The 2,945-nt window shown below is 41.2% G+C and overlaps 1 pseudogene; it reads left to right on the forward strand.

The window, feature by feature from the left end:
* The first annotated feature begins 1,529 nt into the window (after positions 1-1,529).
* LOC148729141 (putative skeletal organic matrix protein 5) lies at positions 1,530-2,388 on the forward strand (annotated as a pseudogene).
* Positions 2,389-2,945: the final 557 nt, after the last annotated feature.

Here is a 2,945-nt window from a genome sequence, read left to right on the forward strand (position 1 = left end):
ATGCAAACTGGTCGAAGCTAATGAAGTTATTCATATATTGAGATAATTCTTGTCTGTATACAAGACTTTCAAAAACCCTCATTATTACATTAGTCAGAGAAATAGGCCGCAACTGTGTGCAACTTTTAAAGTTGGGCTCTTTAGGCAAGGGAGTTATGTCGGCCAATTTCCAAAGATCAGGCACAATGTGGTTTTCCATAGAACAGCTGAAAATATGGGTACCAACAGGAGCGAGGTCGTACGCAAACTCTTTCCAAAACCAGTACGGGATTCCATCTGGACCAGAGGCAGTTCTTTTTAATTTCAGTAGACTCCTGGTAACACTGGAGACCGTTAAAACAGGCATCTCGCTTGATTCCGGGATAGTGACAGTGTCAATGGGTTTATAAAGGGGATCAGAGTTAATGGAACAGAAAAAATTATTGATCTCGCTCGGGGAGATAATTGAGCTTACTTGCGAGTTGGTAGACTTCCTTCCTGTCAGGGAATTAACTGTTGACCACCAAGATTTGGATCCTGCACTATGTTTCTCAAAATTCCCTTTAACTGCCCGAACTTGATTATCTCTGATCAACTTGTTGATTTTCTCTTGAAGAGTTTGGATCTCAATCGAAACAGAATTTCCTGATATGTTACTTCGCCGAATCAATTTCCGCCGTTGGTCCAGTAGATGTTTGATTAGAGAAGAAAAGAACGGGGGGTCTCTATTAGACACACGTACTGATATACCCGGAAAACACTCATCAAACATGGACTTAATCTTGGTACAAAAAAGATCAAGTTTTCCATTCACATCTCCGCATTGATAAACATTGTCCCAGTTATGAAACCTCAACAGTTTGTCCATATCCAGTTTATGATGATCACGAACATCTCTAAACATCACAGAACCTTGAAACTTGTCCATCAGATGTCGCTCAGTGCGAGCAAGAAAATACGAGTTGTGTTTAACAATGATAACAAGGAAGCAAAACCATCACAAACAGTTATTCACCGGTTAAGCAACACAGAAAACATTTCGAAAATCGATCAATTATCAAGATGGGCTTGAAAATTACAATTTATTTTATGGCAAATCTCATCGCGCTGTTCGCTGTTTTAATCCGCGCCAGACACCAATCCTGTACCGCCAATCACTGCGGTGAGATCAGCAAAGACATTAAGACGCTTCAAACCGAAGTGAAAAATCTTGTTGCGCTCGTCATGGACGCTTTGCCTCCAAAGCCTCCAGGTACTTTTTTCACGATGATGTATTGGGGAGCGGCATTTCATGATTTCACGCTCACATGTTAAAACCGCAGTATTTTCTTTCTCACAGCCTGTCCCTTCTCTTCCTGCATGGAGTAGTACAACAAAGGAAAGTAAGGAAACAGTAAGAAGTTTTCATTTCAATATTCTAAATCGCTCGCTTGATGTGTGCTGTCCATTATGGTAGGTATAAGGACTCTTGTCTTGCATACAGGTTGACTCAATCCGTTTTAATGCTCTCCTTTTCCATAAGGTCGAGACGAAGCCAAGTGTATCCGCTGATGTTTGGTTCACAAAAGATTCCTGTTTACTGTCACATGGGAAACTTTGGATGAGGTGATGGAGGATGGACAATGGCCATAAAGATTAACGGTGCAAAGGCAAACTCCTTGTCTCCTTTAAAAAACTCTGGATATAATTATTGATTTAAAAAAAAAAAAGAGAGAACAAATGAGATTAAAAAAAACACACACACACACAAAAACGAAAAAAATTAAATATAAGTTCTTCGTTTCTCAGAGAACCTTCCATCACAACTCCCACTTCTGGAGCAACAGAAATTCCTATAACCTTGCTGGAGGCAGGACTGGGTTTGACTCACAAGAAACCAAGCTAGCGACCTACTGGAACACACCCTTCTCCAAAATCTGCCTCGGTATGAAGACTGGGCACCAGCTCAGGTTCATTGTCATCAACAGGCACGCCAACTCACTGTACTCACTGATTGTTGATGGAAAATACCGCGCTACCTCACTGGGTCGTGACAGGTGGAAGTGGTTAATTGCTTCACAGGCCTCCTTGCAGCACTACTGCAACAAGGAAGGGCTCAATGCTGTGAGAAGAAGCCTTCGTCAGTCCAAAGCAAGAATTGGCATCATTTCTAACCAGGAGAATGAATGCTACTCTTGTGACTCCAGGATTGGTCTTGGTACACGAGGTCTTCACGACGACTCCAACACGTGTGGCAATGAAGCAACATACTCTCCAGACAATGGACACAAGCACATCAAAGTCATGGGCTACATCCTGTTACAGTGACAGGGAACGCCGCTAACGTTCCAAATTTCAAGCCAAGAAGCCATCATAAATTTAAAAAAAGTAGTATCCTCAGGCTTACCAACTAATAAAACAACGGTTTCAAAATTATTTTCTTCTCTGGTCAGATTTGTCTTAACTATAACTTTTTGAAAACCGGTCTAGGACGTATCAATTGTGCAAAGCCAATTCAAGTTTTGAGAACCAAGTAGAAATAGGCAATGGAGATATATTCTATGTTCATAATAGGTCGACGTCACGAGCTGCACGCGAAGGGAGGTTGTGATCTGATCACGCACTAAGAGGGGTACACGAGAATAGTGACTTTTTTTTTCTTTTTTTTTTTTTCTTTTTTTTTCGCGCGATTTGCCGTTTGCGCTCGCCTTACGCATTTGTCTGCTTGGGTGAAAAACCCGAAAAGCCTCGCCTGTTCTGCAAGGTAACCAGGAGACCAGGAAATTAATGATTTGCATGGACAATAATTGGCCCTGATACGATAACTAAAGGAACACAAAAAACAGTACCTTCAAAAGTATTGCCCATTTTCTCGCTCTCAATAGACCCGCCCATTTTTCTGAATCATTTGTTTGAGGCGTCAGTCTCTACGCGAAATACGAATGAATATATTAACAAGATTTTTATTAGTTATTCAACCGAACAGA

Source organism: Stylophora pistillata, chromosome 6 (assembly GCF_964205215.1).
Source record: "Stylophora pistillata chromosome 6, jaStyPist1.2, whole genome shotgun sequence".
Classification (NCBI taxonomy): domain Eukaryota; kingdom Metazoa; phylum Cnidaria; class Anthozoa; order Scleractinia; family Pocilloporidae; genus Stylophora; species Stylophora pistillata.